A 20,101-nucleotide genomic window follows, 5' to 3' on the forward strand; every position below is an offset into this window, starting at 1 on the left:
ACAGAAAGTTGCGGCGGTGGAATTAGGTTTTTGGCTCCGTCCCCGATCGTTTGGGGTACGTGGATATATATATAGGAGGGAGAAGTACGTCGGTGGAGCTTCGAGGGGCCCACGAGGTAGGGGGCACGCCCTAGGGGGGCGCGCCCCCTACCCTCGTGACCACCTCGTGGCTTCCTTGACGGAGGGACCAAGTCTCCTGGATCTTATCTGATGAGAAAATCACGTTTCCGAAGGTTTCATTCCGTTTGGACTCCGTTTGATATTCCTTTTCTTCGAAACCCTAAAACAGGCAAAAAAAGCAATTCTGGGTTGGGCCTCCGGTTAATAGGTTAGTCCCAAAAATAATATAAAAGTGGAAAATAAAGCCCAATAATGCCTAAAACAGTAGATAATATAGCATGGAGTAATCAAAAATTATAGATACGTTAGAGACGTATCAGTCGGTCAGATGCATTGCGCGATGGTGGTATGTGTTCTGGCGCCTCGTCGTCGAACTGAGGTACTAATTTGCGTTTCGGGTAGCTTTTGGCCAGGCGATTGAGGCTGTATTCTTCGGCTGCTAGGACGTCGGTCCATTTAGCGTTGAGCAGATCTTGGTCAGCTTGAAGCTGTTGATGCTTCTTTTTCAGGCTCCTTGCAGTTGTTATTAGCTGGCGCTTGAAGCGCTCCTGCTCAAGAGGTTCCTCAGGCACGATGAAATCCTCGGTGCCGAGACTCGCCTCATCCTCGGAGAGCGGAAGATAATTACTGTCATTCGATTCCTCGTGTGTGGCCTGTCTACCAGGGCTAACCTGCCCATCTTCTCGTTCATCTCGTTTGGTAGCTGCATCAACGGGGTCTTCGTTGTCTTCGGCACCTTTCGGAGTGTTATCTTCTCATGTGCCGGTGTTGCTATCTTTACTACGCCACCGCTGACGCCGGCGTTTCGATTGTATCTCAGGAGGTTTATCCTCAACTGGGTCTTCTTTGTCATCGCCGCTATTATCCTTTGGTGCATCCACCATGTACACATTGTACGAGGAAGTGGTCGTCCAGCATCCGGTGAACGGCGTGTCCTGGGCCTCTTCTTCTCTGGCATCATTGTCCATACGTCGATGTCATCGGAGCCGTAATCGAGCATGTCGGTTAAGTCTTCGACGGTGGCTATAAAGTGGGTGGCGGTTGGGGAGCGAAATTCCCTATCATCAGCTTCTAGTTCGAACCGGATATAGTTCGGCTGTGAGTCCCCTGCCAAGGACAGGTTCTTTAACGAGCTTAGCACGTCGCCCAAGGGTGAGTGATGGAAGATGTCTGCGGCACTGAACTCGAAGATCGTTAAACGATCAAGTTTGGCATCTGTGGACTCACATTGTTTGGAACTTACACCCGGAGACGAGTCCGGGGTTCCGGTGACAAGAATATTGTGTGAGCTTAAGTCCATGTGCGGCTCCAACACCGTGGAATCTGTGGCCTACATGGTGGGGTTGAACCTCTAGTCCTTAGATGGCACCGTATGCTCCGGATCTAAGGCCAGAGCAGTTACAGGAGCTATCTCCTGGATATGGTCCGATGACATATTTAGCTCATGTTCATCGAGGTGACCAGGAGCGATCACCGCGGTCTCGAATTCAGCGAAGATAAGATCTCCACGGATGTCCGTGACGTAGTTCAAGCTCCCAAATCTGACATGGTGGCCAGGGGCGTAGCTATCGATCTGCTCCACATGGCCAAACGAGTTGACTCGCGGTGCGAAGCCGCCGAACACGAAAATCTATCCGAGAAGGAAGGTTTCTCCTTGGACAGCGTCATTATTGACGATTGAAGGGGCCATCGAACCTTTTGAGGACGGCACAGTGGAACTCTCAATGAAAGCACCAATGTCGGTGTCAAAACCGGCGGATCTCGGGTAGGGGGTCCCGAACCGTGCGTCTAAGGTTGATGGTAATAGGAGACAGGGGACACGATGTTTACCCAGGTTCAGGCCCTCTCTATGGAGGTAATACCCTATGTCCTGCTTGATTGATATTGATGAATACGATTATTACAAGAGTTGATCTACCTCGAGATCATAATGGCTAAACCCTAGAGGTCTAGCTTCTATGGCTATGGTAATGAGTCTCTCCCCCTCTCCGGACTAAGCCCTCTGGTTTATATAAACACCAGGAGGATCTAGGGTTACATAAGGTCGGTTACAAAGAAAGGAATCTACATATTTGATCGCCAAGCTTGCCCTCCACACCAAGGAGAGTCCCATCCGAACACAGGTGCAGTCTTCGGTCTTCGTATCTTCACAGCCCATCAGTTCAGCCCATGGCTAACAAGCTGGCCGCCCGAGGACCCCTTAGTTCAGGACTCCCTCAGTGCCCCCCTGCCCCGTATATAAAGGAGCAAGGGGGGAGGCCGGTCGGCCCTAGTAGGGCGCGCCAGGAGGAGGAGTCCTCCTCCTAGTGGGAGTAGGACTCCCCTTTCCTAGTCCCACTAGGAGGGGAAGGAAGGAGTGGGATAGGGGAAAGGCAAGGGGGCGCCGCCCCCCTTCCTTGTCCTATTCGGACTCAAGAGGAGGGGCGCGCGACCCTGCCCTGGCCGGCCCCTCTCTCTCTCTCTCTCCACTAGGGCCCAACAAGGCCCATTAACCCCTGGGGGGGTTCCGGTAATCCCCTCGGCACTCCGGGAAAATCCCAATTTCACCCAGAACTATTCTGATGTCCAAATATAGGCTTCCAATATATCAATATTTATGTCTCGTCCATTTCAAGACTCCTCGTAATGTCCGTGATCATATCCGAGACTCTGAACTACCTTCGGTACATCAAAACACATAAACTCATATTACCGATCATCATCGAACTTTAAGCGTGCGGACCCTACGGGTTCGAGAACTATGTAGACATGACCGAGACTCATCTCCGGTCAATAACCAATAGCGGAACCTGGATGCTCATATTGGTTCCTACATATTCTACGAAGATCTTTATCGGTCAAACTGCATAACAACATACGTTGTTCCCTTTGTCATCGGTATGTTACTTGCCCGAGATTCGATCGTCAGTATCTCAATACCTAGTTCAATCTCGTTACCGGCAAGTCTCTTTACTCGTTCCGTAATGCATCATCCCGCAGCTAACTCATTATTTGCATTGCTTTCAAGGCTTATAGTGATGTGCATTACCGAGAGGGCCCGGAGATACCTCTCCGACAATCGGAGTGACAAATCCTATTCTCGATCTAAGCTAACTCAACAAGCACCATCGGAGACACCTATAGAGCACCTTTATAATCACCCAGTTACATTGTGACATTTGGTAGCACACAAAGTGTTCCTCCGGTACTCGGGAGTTGCATAATCTCATAGTCATAGGAACATGTATAAGTCATGAAGAAAGCAATAGCAACAAACTAAACGATCATCGTGCTAAGCTAACGGATGGGTCAAGTCAATCACATCATTCTCTAATGATGTGATCCCGTTAATCAAATGACAACTCATGTCTATGGTTACGAAACATAACCATCATTGATTCAACGAGCTAGTCAAGTAGAGGCAAACTAGTGACACTTTGTTTGTCTATGTATTCACACATGTACTAAGTTTCCGTTTAATACAATTCTAGCATGAATAATAAACATTTATCATGATATAAGGAAATATAAATAACAACTTTATTATTGCCTCTAGGGCATATTTCCTTTAGTAACGACCTGGTACATCAGGAAAATGTATATGCCTCTTCTGATTCTTCACAGTTTTTCAGAGAGATGGAAGCGCTTCTTCAATGTTCTGTACTTGAGTTAGCACCTTATGCCCCCCCTAGCCGATGTACTTGCTAATGTAGGTCATGAAAAAAATCTGCCGCAAATCTGGTATGACCAAAGAATATCTCAGGCATAGTAAACTAAAGGTTAACTATTTAAGATGAATATTAGAGGATTTGTGGCATTCCTGAAGCCAACTCAAAGCTAGCAGATCAGTTCTACCTGACATAGCATCTCCATTACCAAGGAGCTTCTTCCTTTCTTACAGGGGTATATTTTCGACCAAAAGGCACTTTTTCTCGCAACAATATTGGAAGCCACTCCGCTGACCCACTTCTCTATATTTGTCCTTGACATATTTGCTAGCCCTGAAATTTGTAGGAAAATTTTTTAAGACGCAAACTATGACAGAAAAGTGTGAAGCACACTGATAACAAAATTAGCTCACCCCTTCATACTGCTGTAGAGTAGAGTATTTATGATCTCTGGTCAGTGTCGTAAGTTGATCTTCTTTAATCCCAAAGGCAAGTGCACCATGGGCATGTGCTTCTTCAAAAATCATCACTAAAGCAATCACATCAGAAATTCATGAAAATGGTTTGTAGTGTCTACAACAAGAACAAGGAAAAAAGGACCATAAATGGGCATCCAACATGAACCTAGCATCACCCATACAGGGGGAGGGGGAATGGGGATGTACCTTGACAATTTCCATGGCATCCCGAGAAGAACTTCCTCTTCAAGCACCTCCGTCATGGATCCCTAGAGAAGAGGGGATCCTCAATGAGCACCTCTCCCACTGGCACGATGAGGATCTATGACGGCGTCCCAGTCAACATGTCACCTTGCCTCCAACTCGCGCAGGCCGCGCCCGCCCCGATCGCGCACCACGCCCACCGGTTCTCCAGATCGCGCCCGACCGCCGCGCCGACTTGGCTCTGCTCTACTTGTGACGGCCGTCGTGTCCGCTCCTGATGCGCCGATCTGGTCCGCCGCCATCGGCCGCTGCTGCTCCTCCACTGTCGGCAACCGCAGCTTTCTACTGGTTGCTGCTTCCACGAGCACGTCGGCTACAGCTGCTCCTCCGGGGGCCGCATCGAGCGCTGCTGCTCTCCTCGAGCTGCTGCGCAAGCGAGGGAAAGAGGGAGGAGACATGTGTGGGGAGGAAAAGGCGTTCCGTGCGGGGCGAGGCAGGTACAAAGCTTCCTTTGAAATTTCCTCTCCCACCGTTCACCAAGCAGCGTGTCTCATCTAGTCAGCCCTTGCGCTCGCTCTCCAATCGACGCACAGTAAAATCAAACAGTAAATCGACGTGGCTAGCATGAGTGAGCAGCCTTGATGCATACCTTATTGTTTTTGATAACATAATGTAAACAAAGTAAGACCAAACGATATGTTCAAAACCGGTCATTTTATCTTTAGTAGCAACAATACAATATGTGCCTTGCAACTCTTATCATAGGGTGAGGACACCACAAGATTGAACCCACTACTAAGCACCACTCCCTCTGAAGATCTAATCATGCAATTGGCCAAATATGACTCACAGATCGAAAAGCATACATAGCTATAAAATCACACATACATAAATATGAAGAGACTCAAATAGTTTCAATGAATAATCTGAGCATAAACCCACAATTCATCGGATCCCAACAAACACACCATGAGAGTTACATCGAATAGATATCAAAGGAGATCATTGTATTGAAGATCAAGATATATATATATATATATATATATATAGAGAGAGAGAGAGAGAGAAAGCCATCTAGCTACTACTATGGACCCTTAGGTCCTGAAGGAACTACTCACACATCATCATTGATGCAGCAAGGTCGATGAAGATTGCCTTCCCAATGGTTTCCCCCTTCGACGGAGTACCGGAATAGGCATCCAGATGGGACCTTGGAAGAACAGAAGCTTGCGGCGGTGATAAATTGTTTCAGGTCTCGCTTCAGGGTTTTTGGAATATTAGTAAATTTATAGGCCAGGAATTAGGTCAAACGAAGCCTTGTGGGCCCCACAAGTGCTGATGGCGCCCCCCTATAGGGCGTGCCTAGTGAGCTTGTGGCTCCCTCGTGTGTCTTCTAGTCTCTCCCTGAAGCTTTTAGGGTCTCTCGTAGTCTAAAAAAATCATCGTAAAGTTTCATAGTGTTTGCACTTCATTTGGTATTACGGTTTTTCTGTGAAACAAATAAATACGCAAAAAAATAGAAACTGGCACTGGGCACCAAATTAATAGGCTTGTCCATAGAAATAATACAAAATGAAATATAAAGCATACAAGAATGATAATATAATAGCATGACACAATCTAAAATTATAGATACGTTGGAGACGTATCAATCATCTAGATGTAATTCTTGTAGTGAATCTTTTAATATGTGATCTATATATAGTTACTTTATGTTCAAACCATTATGGTTGTGGATAATTTATAAATATATATTACTCTCCATTTTTTAATCTATTAGTTATCCAGTTTAAGTGAAAGAACAATAGTGCGAGTGATGTGCATTAGATGGGGTATATACCTATTTTCGAAGTAATTTTACAACTAGTAAGAGAGGAAAAAACAGACTAATTTGCCTCACCAATGTAAAAATGGTTGTTTGACTTATCATTCGTAATGAATTGTGTAAGTTTTTTTGACTAGCTTTGGTGTTGATCAATATAGTGGATTTATGGACAAATGAGCCATATAACATCATCCCATGATTTCCATAACTCTTCGATTGATGAATTACATGTGTGTGTGCACGCAGGCACGTGCATGTCTGACATCAAACGCATGAAAAAAATCCATAATAAAAATCTATAGAATACTTAGCTCGCACCTTTATAGCTATTATTTATTCCAAAACTACAAAATATATTTCATACCATCCCTGTTGCAACTAACTAACAAAGCTAATGAGATTGGCAACATCACTTGAAGTGTTGGAAACATTAATAGGGTTTTAATTGCACTGCAGTACCACCTGACTAAGGCTTGAGTAAAAATTGTAGGAATTCTTGTGACATCCTGACTTGATAGAAATGATAGACTACTCATATCAACAAGGAGTACCTTCTTTTCGGTGCCAATCCAAACACTGCAAAATCTGCTCTATTTTCCAATGTTTCACTTGTGTCACGTAAAACCGTTTTTCGTCACAAAAACCGCCCTGGTGACGTTTTCTGGCCGTCACCCCCACCATCACTGAAGCGTCGTGACAGAAAAATAATATGGACAGTGCCACTTCCTCCGTCATGCAAGATCTTGTCTTAGGTGACGAACACAAATTCATCACTGGTGGTCATTTTTGGTAATGGCTCAGACTGTCACCTATGATAGGACAATCTTTCACCTAACATCGTTTTTGGTGACTATAATCCGTCACCAGTAATCAGTCTGTGGGTTTGACCGGTCAAATATTCTGACAGCTGGGGCCAGTAGTTGCTAAAGTGGTTGCTTCCATGTGGGTCCGCCGTGGGTTTTATCGCCGACGGTCCCGTTAGTAATAATTCGTGTGCTAGTTTTGGCCGGTCAATGCTGGTGACATGTGGGCCCAAAGATGCTGATGTGGCTGCTTACATGTGGGACCAGACAATGGTGACGACATACATTTCTGTCACAATTACCGTTGCTCATAGATAAAAAGATTTAATTCATATATTATTAATTTTGCCGGCCAATCTGTATTTAATTTAAAATTTTAGGAAAATAGATTCAAAATTTGAATCACTTAAATATGAGAATTCTAACATTGGTAATAGATCTTTCATTTGAAGTGAGAGCTAACATTTACAATGAGAACCAGAGGGCATAGTATCGGTCAGTACAGATTGGACAAAGGAAAATTAAGTTGACTAAGCATGAGACCATGGGTGTTTCTCAGAAGCTATCTTGTCACAAGTACATGACCCCCTCTTTAGCGGCGTTCGAATGTACACTCTAGCAGTGTCTTAGAGGAATACTGCTACTGTGACGTGGCTGGTAACATGTTAGTAGCAGCGTCTCAATCAAACGTGCTACTAGGTCCTATCTTAGCAGCGTTCGCGCCAGACGCTGCTTGTACTTTCACTTCAGTAGCGTTTGGGGCTGAACGCTGCAAATGTAGTCAAAACTAGCAGCGTGTCTTACGCACTTTGGAACGCTGCTAACATGCAGTATACTTCTGTACCAAATTTGCACTTGCTGCATTTGGTTGGAAATTGGTTCATTGGCAACAAAATAAGGATCCAAATAATGAAGTTGCACATGCACTTTAACCAATAACTAGTATTCGCAAACATCGACTTAAACTGATAATTGTCGTTAGACACTTAATAAAGTACTCCCTCCATCCCATAATATAAGAATGTTTTTGATATTAGTGTAGTGTCAAAAACGTTCTTATATTATGGGACAGAGGGAATACTTAATTAACACATTTCAAAAGCAAAGTACTTAGTAGGACAAGCGCGCAACACGATAGAGGTGTACTTTTACTATGCATCACAAGGAAGTTCTTGACACATGATACTAAGGAAGCTAGCAAGCCTACTCATCATCGTCAGCCTCCTAGTTGTAGATGGTACGCATGAAGGGGACAGGCTCATCAACATGTCCTAGGTGGAGCACGACGATCAACTTGTCACCTTCATCATAGTAGTAGTTGTCACGAATGTCCTTCTAACCATTGACGACAAGATGTCCATCCTCTCATGACATGCAGTACGTGGTTGCGATGTCAATCGTGTTAGAGATGACAATTCGCATGTCACCACTACCCCGATTCTGCATTTTCTCAGGTACCACAACATATGCGAGTATGTTGCAAAACACACAATTAGTAAACATACATGTGTATATTGGAAAACATGAATAACTTGACATTGAATACAAATTGCAATGCAATCTTACTAGGAGTGGCTTGTCCTTCTAGACATTACTCTTTATTAGTAAGTGTACTAATGGCACAAATGACCCATTGTATGGGCCAGCTTGGACATCCACAACACGGTCGTGGATGATGTCCACAAACTCTACTAGATTGTCCATCTCCTGCCAAGTAAGAGTTGTACCTACAGAGACATGCCTCCTATCTAGTATCTTATGTGTGTCTGAAGACACATTCCAGTAAACTGTCCAAATGTATATGTAAGCAAGACGAGTTATGCAAAACAACTAAATTAGCGTTAGTTGCAAAAATGTGCTTCATATTTTATAAACATTTACACGGGGGAAGCACTAGAGGAGTAGGAAGATTCAGGGTCATATGAAGATTTCCTTGGCCAATGATGTAGAAGTTGATCCTCATCCCTACATGACAGTCCTATGTCTTGGTCAATCCTTGCCACCCAGGACAACTGAAGAAGGTGCTGGAAGGGTTGCTTTTATTGATTGGAATTCAGTAGAATTAGATGACCCTACAGATTTGTTCACTGCACCAATGGCTGACATTGATATGGCAATTCTTTTTAGAATTCCAGTAGATGATAGAGATAAGGAGGAAAGGGGTGAATATAATTTGCCTACTGATGCTAACTGTCGGGGATATACCCCGCGGTATGACCCGGCTGGAGTTGTAAACCGGCTGGGACTTGGTAAACCGGCGGATGGTAAACCGGCGAAGAGTTAAGACAGAGAGTCAAGACAGATGGCTAAGACAGACGGTAAACCGGCTGGTGTTAAACCGGCAGACAATGTTAAACCGGCAGACAATGTTAAACCAGCATACAATGTTAAACCGGCAGACGTTAAGAAGCCCAGGAAGGGAGGTCAAAATAGTTTAAGTTAAAGTTTGAGTTGGACTCCACATGTAACCCGCCCCTTCAACATATATAAGGAGGGGCGGGGCTCCTCAAAGGGGGAGAAGCAAGAAACAATCTCTAGGGCTAGACACAACTAGAGGAGAGCCGGTTTACGGCGACTCCCTCGTGATGATAATGAGATCTAGCCTCAAACAACATGTAGGGTTGTTACCGGATGATGTTTCCTGGGGCCCGAAGCTGTCTAAACCCTTGTCTTGTGTTGCGTCTCTCGATTCCGCTCAACCCCTCTCAAGCTACCACATAGATGTGTTGGCCTCGCGACTAAGTCCTCACACTAAGGACATCTGACGTGACAATTCCACGACACTAACAGAGATTCATCCGAAGATGTGGATGGATAGTTGATGGAAGATGCTGCCAATGGTGTTAGTGATGCATGCTACTTGTGATAGGGCGTTGGGGTTTCCCCGAAGAGGAAGGATGATGTAGTATAGTAGCAGATAACATTTCCCTCAGTTAAGAACCAGTGTTATCGAACTGGTAGGAGACTCACGCAAGAAAATGTAAGGAGTATCTGCACACACGCACACACACACACACACACACACACACACAACAAATACTTGCACCCAACGCGGGCAAGAGGTTTGTCAATCCCCTTATAGTCGCTAATTGCAAGGATGAATTCTGATAGTAATAGATAGATAAATTGCAAAGGAAATAAAAGTAAATAAATTACAGCAAATATTTTTTATGGTTTTATTAAATATAAAGTGAATGGGCCGGGGGGCATAGCGTTCACTAGAGGCATCTCTCTCGTGAGAAAAGCAATGGTGGGTAAACAAATTACTGTTGAGCAATTGATAAAAAATTGCATAGTTATGATGCTAATCAATATATAGGCATTACGTCCGAGACAAATATACCAACATCCATCTGCATCTACTACTATTACTCCACCCCAAGACCGCTATTCAGGATGCATCTCAAAGTATTAAGTTCATAACAAACAGAGTAATGCTTGAAGCATGATGACATAATGTAGAAAAAGTAAGACCAAATAATATGTTCGAGCCCCATCGTCTACCCTTAGCAGCAACAATACAAATACGTGTCTTGCAGCTCCTCCTGTCATAGAGTAAGGACACCGCAAGATTGAACCTACTACCAGGCACCTCTCCCACTGAAGATAAATCAATCTAATTGGCCGAAAGAGATAGACAAATCAGAGAGAAATACAAGGCTGTAAATCACACATAATAAATCTCAGCAAAAACTCTATTACTGTCAATGAATAATCTGGCCATAAATTCACAATTCATCGGATCCCAACAAATACACTGCAAATGTTTACATCAGATTAATCTCAGATAAGATCATTGTATTAAAGATCAAAAGAGAGAATGAGAAAGAGCCATCTAGCTACTGCTATGAATCCGTAGGTCCTATGAAAACTACTCACACATCATCATGGAGGCAGGAAGATTGATGAAGATCCCCTCCGTGATGGATTTCCGCTCCGACGTGCAACTCTGCCACTCTTCGTGATCTACATGAACCGAGACACCATATACTAGGTAACCTTGGCCACAACTGAGAATTGTTCATACCTCCATCACCGGGTATCAGCCACAGCCCGCGAACCAAATCAGGCAGCACACATTGAAGATCGGAGTTGGCTTCCCCCGCGCCGCCGAAGACTACCACACAAGTCACTGACGTGCACTGGTGAACACTGTGGCACCGGCCGCCACCATGCTCCGCCTACGCGTCGAGCTAGATCGCTATCTGATTAAACAACCACCGCCGACTTCAGTCGTGCGGGCTATTCTGGTGGCTCCGAAGATGAGATGGTTACCTCGTTGTCGCCGTGCCATAGTCTCCATATCAGCACAACCATTGTTCTTTGTACCCACATTGAGTTGATGCATAAGCTGCAATTTCCTTTCCACGATATTTTCTTGCTTACTAGCAATACAAGGTGCGCAAAGACCCTGGTTTGTTTGGCTGGTTGTGTAGTACCGAAAAGTGTCACCTGGGTCAAGAGCAAGTGAACCAGTCCAACTTGAAACTAACGGACGAACTTTCCCTCGTCAAAACAAAAACGGAAAATAACATTCCACCTGATCGAACGGATACGCTCATCTTCAAGAACAAAGCCAATCGTACGTCACCACGTATCACATCTTTCCTTGATCCACGAGCCCCGGTCTTCTGCGCCAGAAGTGCGGTGTGGCCTCCCAAGCCAGTCACTCGTCCCCTTGGCGCACGCGCGGATTGTGCGTGACGGAAGCGGTGACACACGGACGCGGTTTGCCTGACACCGAGCGAACGAAGCCCCGCGAATTCTCCGGCCGGTACGTAGACGCACACGCACGAGACGTACTAGACCATTCCGGAAGCACGCGATCCCACCCTCTGCTCTCCGCCTATAAATCCTCACCCTCCTCCCACCATACTCACTCCTCACCCGCACACAACACAAACACAAACACACACAGACAAGTCGATTGATCCAACCAACTCAACAGCAATGGCGGGCGAGAAGGGTCTGGTGCTGCTGAACTTCTGGGTGAGCCCGTTCGGGCAGCGCTGCCTCATCGCCCTACGAGTACGTCGAAGAGAACCTCATGGCCGGCAAGAGCGACCGCCTCCTCCGCTCCAACCCGGTCCACAAGAAGGTCCCGGTGCTCCTCCACGACGGCCGCCCCGTGTACGAGTCCCTCATCATCCTCAACTACCTCGACGACGCCTTCCCGGACACCCCCTCCCTCCTCCCCTCCGACCCCTACGAGCGCTCGCAGGCTCGCTTCTGGGCCGACTACGTCGACAAGAAGGTCTACGACTGCGGCACCCGGCTCTGGAAGCTCAAGGGCGAGCCGCACGCGCAGGCGCGGGCCGAGATGCTGGAAATCCTCAAGAATCTGGACGGGGCGCTCGGGGACAAGCTCTTCTTCGGCGGCGACGTCTTCGGGTTCGTGGACGCCGCGTTCGCGCCCTTCACCTCGTGGTTCCACAGCTACGAGAAGTACGGCGAGTTCAGCGTCGCCGAGGTGGCGCCGAGGGTCGCGGCGTGGGCAAAGCGGTGCGGCGAGCGGGAGAGCGTCGCCAAGAGCCTCTACTCGCCGGACAAGATTTACGAGTTCATCGGCGTGCTCAAGAAGATGCACGGCGTCGAGTAAGTCGGCCGGCCGGTCGGAGAAGCAATAAGTTCGATCCACTGAAAAAAAAATAGGGCGCTATAGCCTATTGAGAATTGTCTCGTTAAATAAAACGGTGTACAATGTCTGGCTAATAGCACGCTATAGCGTGATATAGCACGCTAATAGTATATTTTGAGGTTGATGCTATTTTTCTGTAGCGCGCTATTTTTTCATTGGTTCGATCGTGTGTACGATTATTGGTGGTACGTAGTACTGTAGTTGTTCGTTTGGTCGTGTACTTGTGACGTGTGTGTGTCAATGGTAGTCTTCTTCAGTGGGGGCAGCACCGAGTTGCCACCTGCCATTCTATTCCATGTGAAGAATAATTTAATAAAGGGTATATTTGGACTTCTACTGGTGCTGACAATTGGTTCTGTGGCATTTTGTTTCAACATTTGACGAGCGCGGGATTACTTTATCATACTTCAAATCAAATACATATATAATAGAAGGATTGGACCGTTTTGCTGCCCTCGTGTTGTTGGGTTTTCATAGTCTATTTACTATCTGTTTCAATATAAAGGTGTATTTGTTTTCTAGAAAAGTCAAATATTTTTAAGTTTGATCAAATTTGTGAAGAAATATAACAATATTCGTAATATCAAATTGGTATCAATATATTCATCGTGAAATGAACTTTTATATGTCATTTATTTGGTATTGTGAATGTCGATATTTTTGGCTCTGGAGTTCGTATGTCAAAGTCAACGAAATTCAACTTTCAAAAAACAACTACACCTTGTATTTTGAAATTGAGGGAGCATTTGGTTGGCGAGCGGGGGGGGGGGGGGTGATTGAGTGTTTTTATTTATTTATAATGTGGTATTTTGATGGGGCCTTTCGCGGTATGAATTTGTGTTATCTATTAATCAATCAATACTTATGTGGGACAAATTTCTACGTCGATGATTGCATGTACCATTTTGGTGCTACAATACCATGTTAACGTTATTTCCTAGGTGGTGGGAATGTGCGCGGGATTATTATAGTTTTATCGTTTGCTGCTGACTGATTAGAAAAACTGTTGACTTGGTTAAATCATGAACCAAATTCAAAATTGAATACCTCAATTCAATGGAAAAGTTTCAAAATTAAGGTGCATAGTTAATTAAAATAATGAATGAAGGAGATTGTTAAGAAATTATTGACTTGGTCAAAATTAGATGACCCCATTCTAAATTGAAGACCTCAATTCATTATGGGACCTTAAAAATTAGGGGCTAGTGCTATAGAGGATTAGAAGCATGTGTGTGATAGTATCTATTCTAATTTTCAAAAATCGAACCAATATCCGGAGGAGTAAACCATCAACGAATCACAAAATGTAGTAATACATATTTGAAGTGTGTGTGTGTGTGACAATATCTAAGCTAATTTTCAAAATTTGACCCAAAATCCAAAGGAGACACGTAATATCGACTGTAACCCATCAACGAATCATAATGGGCCTTCGAACGACAACATAAATGATTTTTAACATAGATCGACGAAATCACTTGTTAAGGGTTAGGCCAACTCCAAAGCGGCGCCCCTTTCCATCCGTTGGTGCATGTTTGGGTCTGCGCGGCCAAACCAATGGCCTTGCGCGTGACTGCAAACGCAAAATTTGTCTGTCACGTGTCCGTCTGAGCAAATTTGGGACCGATTTTCGTCTAGATGGACACAAGTCGGACACGTCGCGCGTCCTTTCGTCGTGTGCCTCAGGCCGGCGTGTCGGCCGGCCAACCACCAACCCGTCCCCACTTAATCCATGCATGTGGAAGGGTCCCGCACGTCAGCCAGTCAGCCCCCTCCACCCCGGTCCTTTTAATGCCACACGTGCGGGTGGAGGGGCCGGCTGTTGGAGATATGCCCTAGAGGCAATCATGTGATGATGATATTTCCATATGTATTCATGAGTCCTTTGTGTTGTCCTTGAACATCATCAATGCTATGTATCAATAAGTATGTGACTTGTTTGTGAAACTATGTATTGTATGATGATTGTTCTAATGGTCCCTAGTCGATAAGGTTATGCGGACACATATCCTTGACTAGTATACGACTCGGTTGATGACTATGTTTCACGAGTCATGTGCATGGAGATGCTAAACAGATAGTATGGACTCGGGGATGGAGATCACCGAGTCGGACAGACCCACTTTGAGACGCGGCGAGATATAGTCATCCGTTAGTCTCAAGTACAATGTCTATGACATGTCCTAGACCTGAGGTCCTCACATGTTCTCGGGATGAGGATCGACTCACTTAGGGTCTATCAAATGCTATTCCGTAACTGGGTAGTTATAAAGGTAGCTTTTGGGTGAGTCGTGAGACATGCCGCAAGACATGGTTGACCAAGACAGGATTTGCCCCTACTATTTGGAGAGATATTCTCTAGGCCCTCTCGAATGATCAGATTCAGAAAGCATGTCCATGCGACTTGGGTTAAGTGTTAATCCAGTTCGGGAATCTGTATCACGGTTTCGAGAAGAGAGGTCGAGCTATCACAAGGGTGACAAGTACTCGCCTTGAGATCGACAACAAATATCATGAGGTAAAAGGAATGTTGCATATGACACATTGTCGAGGTTCGTCAAACGACTTTACGCACACATGGGAGTTGGCACGTTCTGCTAGGAGCCGCTACCAACTATCGACTTGGTCGTGTCCATGCGTACGTGAACCTATAGGATCGGACACTTATGGGGATGCAGCCCATTCAGATTGGATCCGAGTGGAAAATGGATGTGGACTCCTAGTGGGCTCAAGTGTTGAGCCCACCTCGGATATCTATATAAAGGGGAGTGGGCACACCACTTAGGTTAACCTTTTCTAACCCTGGTTCGCCACCGCCACTCCCTACGTCCATGACGTGCGACTGGACCTAGCAGTCCGCTGCCCGCCACTGCACCCCGCACGTGTGGATACCTTGGAGGCATCGCATCTGTGGTGCTTGGATGAACAGTTCGAGTGAACCGTGAGGTGCCGTTTGCGGGAGATCACCGTTCACGGGTCTTCGCTGTTCGTGGGAGATCACCGTTCACGGGTCACTGTTCGCGGGAGATCACCGTTCATGGGTCTTTGTTGTTCGCGGGAGATTGGCGACGCTAGGAGGAGATGGCCCGGAGATCGGCTACATGCATCACCAACTCTACTTCCACTGTGGTGACTGCGTGTCCAGTGGTAAACCCGATCCCGTGATCTATTTCCATCAGCATGATCTTGGGTGCGCGGTAGAAAATTTTATTTGGCGCTAGCGTAGCGTACCGCGTGTTTCAACAGTGGTATCAGAGCCTCTGCTGTGTGGTGATAGATTCGATGATATGCATATGATATATGTAGATCGGTTCAGGTGCGGGTTGATGAGATCGGTCGCTCACGTCAGTGTTGATGGTTGGTTTCGTGATCTTATTTCCGTGATCGAGACACAGAGGTCGTGACACGAGTTACCCCTACCGGTCGGTTTCCGCCATCGGGGTAGACAGTGGAACGTAAATCCGGATGCAGCACGCGAAGATCAATGAGATTGATCGAATCGGAACATAGATCAACATCGTGGAAATGTGATTTCCGCAGTGCTGAAATTTGTTGGAGTGGTCTCGGTAAAATGGCTGTAACTTTTGCATACAAAGTCCGTTTTTGCTCTACGACATGTCAAACTGAAGCTAACGAAAAGTTGGATTAGCAGCGTAATGTCGGAACAAGATTTTGGCTCTTCTGGCTAGGCCAAAATCCTCTTGGAAATAGAGTTTCGGGAGGTTTTATCTTCGGCGGTAGAACGCGTGACTCGTTTTTGCAGGGAATGCTTGTGATTTGGTATAGCCCTTGAATGTTGCTTGTACATTATTGTTTCATGACCTGCGTGTCTTGAGTGCGGCAACCGAAAGGAGCCATATGATTGTCCATTATTGTATTAATGATCGGCGTGTCAACATAAGAGGCCATGTAATGTAATTTACTTTCAGTAGCTATTAGTTTGTAATAGCATAGTATCTTATGTAACACTTGGCGGTTGACACCATGGCGTGGAGATGGAGATCACCACAAGGACAACCATGCATGGAGATGGAGATCACCATGGGCAGACCGCGCACGTGGAGATAGAGATCATCATGCGTTGTGAAAAGGGGGTTATACCATATCACGCATATATAAACTGCATGTGAAAGTTTATCCCTTTTATGCACCCTTCTTTTCCCTGGTAGATGTTTTAAGTAGGGTGATCCCTCAAAGAATGTCAAGTTTAAATGCCTCCCCAATTGCTGCACCTTCACATGTCAAGTATATTTAGTGATGGGCCTATAAAATTAGGGTGCCACTATATCTCCTTGAAGTGATGGGTTTGTGTCGGACACTTACACGCGAAGCATTGGTTGACTTGTCGTGGCTATCAAAACAGTTTTGGGCCATGAGGCATAGGAGTTGGCGCGGCATGAGATGTCCCCAACAACAAGAATCGTATGGAGATACGATTAGCAAGAGTTGCTTACCGAGTGATCTTGTCTTCTAGCGGTGATGCAAAAGCTCACTAGTTGACATGTTGATCTTGGATCTTGAATCATTAAGTATCAACCGAGGGATGTTGATTTTAGTGGGAGTAATGATCTTATGTTTAATATGAATTACTCTTCAGGAATACATGTCTTAGTGTTTTGCATATTTCTGTTGTAGATCAATGGCACCACCTAATCAAGTTACCCCTTTTGCGTTGAAATCAATCCTGGAAAAAGATAAATTGAATGGAACAAACTTTACCACCTGGTATAGAAACCTGAGAATTGTTCTTAGGCATGAGAAAAAGGAACAAGTTCTAGAGAATCCTCTTCTAGAGGAACCTGCCGATAATGCTAATGCCACGACCAGAAATGCTACCAGAAACTCATTGATGAATCAAACGAGATCAGCTGTCTCATGCTGGCTTCTATGGAGCCCGATCTGCAACAGAAGTTTGAAAATATTGAGGCTTTCGATATGATCGAGAACCTTAAGAGCATGTTTCAAATGCAGGCTAGGACCGAAAGGTTCAATGTCTGGCGATCCTTGATAGATTGTAAGCTGAAAGAGGGTGATCCACTAAGCCCGCACGTGATCAAGATGATCGGGTACATTCAAGCTCTCGATCGGTTGGGCTTCCCACTTGGGGATGAGTTTTCCATAGATATAATTTTGGGTTCTCTTCCGGATAGCTATGGACCGTTCATCTCGAACTACCATATGCATGGGATGGAAAACAAGCTCACTGAATTGCATGGGATGCTCAAAATGGCAGAGCGGATATCAAGAAAGGTACGCATCGTCAAGTGTTGATGGTGCAGAAATCGGCTAAGTTCAAGAAGAGTTGGTCCAAGAAAAAGACTAAGGAGAAGGGCAAGGAGAAGGAGGCAACTCCAACTGCCGCCGCTGCGCCTAAGTCAGGGACGGCCTCGGGGAGTATTTGCTTTCATTGCAAGGAACCCGGTCACTGGAAAAGGAACTGCAGCAAGTGGCTTGCCGAGAAGGGCAAGAAGACTGGAAGTATGACTTCTTCTTTAGGTACACTTGTTGTATATATTATAGACATTTATCTTTCTGATGTTTCTATTAGCTCTTGGGTATATGATACCGGGTCGGTTGTTCACATATGCAACTCAATGCAGGGGCTAAGCAGAACTAGGAATGTCGCAAGAGGAGAAGTTGACATACGCGTCGGGAATAAAGCAAGAGTTGCTGCATTGGCCATCGGCACTATGCAACTTAATTTACCTTCAGGATTTGTAATAGAACTTGATAATTGTTATTATGTTCCTGCTTTGAGTCGAAACATTATTTCTGCCTCATGTTTGATGAGACAAGGTTATGAATTTAGTATTAAGGACAATTGTTGTTCTATTTACTTGAACAATATGTTTCATGGCTTTGCACCGATTGTGAATGGGTTATTTATCCTAGGTATTGAAGGTGAATCAGTCTATAACATAAATGTCAAGAGGCATAAGCCTAATGAGATAAATCTGACTTACATCTGGCATTGTCGACTAGGACACATTAGTCAAAAGTGCATGAAGAAGCTCCATGATGATGGAATTCTAACTTTGTTTGATTTTGAATCATTCGAGACATGCGAGTCTTGCCTACTCGGCAAGATGACTAAGACTCCTTTTGCAAAGAGTTGCGAGAGGGCGTCCGAACTATTGGAACTTATACATGGTGATGTATGTGGACCAATGAGCACGACAGTCAGAGGTGGTTTCCAATACTTCGTGACTTTTACCGGCAACTTGAGTAGATATGGATATGTCTACTTGATGAGGCACAAGTTAGAAACTTTTGAAAACTTCAAGGAGTTTCACAACGAAGTGGAAAATCAACTCAGCAAGAAAATTAAACTTCTACGATCTGATCGTGGCGGTGAGTATATGAGCCAGGAGTTTGATGACCATCTGAAGAGTCATGGAATAGTTCCACAACTGACTCCTCTAGGTACACCATAGAGAAATGGCATGTCAGGATGGAGGAATCGGACTTTGTTGGACATGGTCCGATCAATGATGAGTAAGTCGGATTTACCCTTGTCATTTTTGGGATACGCTCTAGAAACTGCAGCTTTCACACTAAACAGGGTACCGCCTAAATCCGTAGATAAGACACCATATGAGATATGGACTGCGAAGAGTCACAGTTTATCTTTTCTAAAAGTTTGGGGATGTGAAGCATATGTCAAGCGACTCCAGTCAGACAAGCTCACACCCAAATCGAACAAGTGCATATTCGTGGGATATCCAAGGGAAACCTTGGGATATTACTTCTACAACCGTGAAGAGGGCAAAGTTGTCGCTCGACATGGAGTTTTCCTTTAGAAAGAGTTTCTCAATTGGAAGGCTAGTGGGAGGACGGTCCGACTCAAAGAAATTCGAGAACCACACGGGAACGTTCCGGTAGGTGATTCTGTCACGACAGAATTAGTCAGGGAACCTGTGGTGGAGTCGACGTCGGTTCCACAAAGGTTGGAAAGGTTACGCAATTTGCATGACTGCAATGTGTTGTTCTTGGAGAATAACGAGCCGACTACATATGCGGAAGCAATGGAGAGCCCTAATTCCGAGTTATGGATTGAGGCCATGAGATCCGAATTAAAGTCCATGGATGACAATCAAGTTTGGAACTTGGTTAATCTGCCAGATGGCATTCGAGCCATTGAGTGCAAGTGGATCTTTAAGAAGAAAACTGATATGAACGGAAATTTCATAGTCCATAAGGCTCGACTTGTTGCTAAAGGTTATCGACAAGTTCAAGGAGTTGACTACGATGAGACTTACTCACCGGTAGCGATGCCTAAATCAATTCGGATCATTCTTGCTATAGCGACATATTTCGACTATGAGATATGGCAGATGGATGTCAAAACGGATTTCCTTAATGGAAATTTAACCGAGGATGTGTATATGACACAGTCCAGGGTTTTG

At 45.2% G+C, this 20,101-nt stretch overlaps 1 pseudogene across 1 annotated transcript; it reads left to right on the forward strand.

The window, feature by feature from the left end:
- Positions 1-12,007: 12,007 nt before the first annotated feature.
- On the forward strand, positions 12,008-13,029 carry LOC123107949 (probable glutathione S-transferase GSTU1; annotated as a pseudogene). Its single transcript, XR_006451811.1, has one exon. The product of XR_006451811.1 is annotated as a probable glutathione S-transferase GSTU1 (transcript).
- The last annotated feature ends 7,072 nt before the right edge of the window (positions 13,030-20,101 follow it).

The sequence above is a fragment of the Triticum aestivum genome, chromosome 5A, assembly GCF_018294505.1.
Source record: "Triticum aestivum cultivar Chinese Spring chromosome 5A, IWGSC CS RefSeq v2.1, whole genome shotgun sequence".
In the NCBI taxonomy this organism is placed as follows: domain Eukaryota; kingdom Viridiplantae; phylum Streptophyta; class Magnoliopsida; order Poales; family Poaceae; genus Triticum; species Triticum aestivum.